This window comes from Limulus polyphemus, unplaced genomic scaffold (genome assembly GCF_000517525.1).
Source record: "Limulus polyphemus unplaced genomic scaffold, Limulus_polyphemus-2.1.2 Scaffold6177, whole genome shotgun sequence".
Classification (NCBI taxonomy): domain Eukaryota; kingdom Metazoa; phylum Arthropoda; class Merostomata; order Xiphosura; family Limulidae; genus Limulus; species Limulus polyphemus.
The window spans coordinates 5,283-5,563 of NW_013671787.1; positions in this window are offsets into that span (position 1 = coordinate 5,283).

The window sequence follows — 281 nt, forward strand, 5'->3', positions numbered from 1 at the left end:
GAAAACAAGATCGAACAAGATGTGAAGTTTAAAAAATGATAAAGCTCTTAAGCCAGATAATATTTCCCCACTTACTACTTATTTTTTTTACATCCTTGAACAGTGGATGGGTGTCAAAGGGTTGGAAGTTAGTTAATGCCACTCCTCTTTTCAAGGCAGGCAAAAAAATTTGTCCCAATAATTATAGGACCATTAGTCTTTCATCAGTTGTGGGAAATCTATTAAAAGATGCTTTGCAAAGTCATTTAACAAAGTTTAGAATTTTATTGGATAGTCAACAT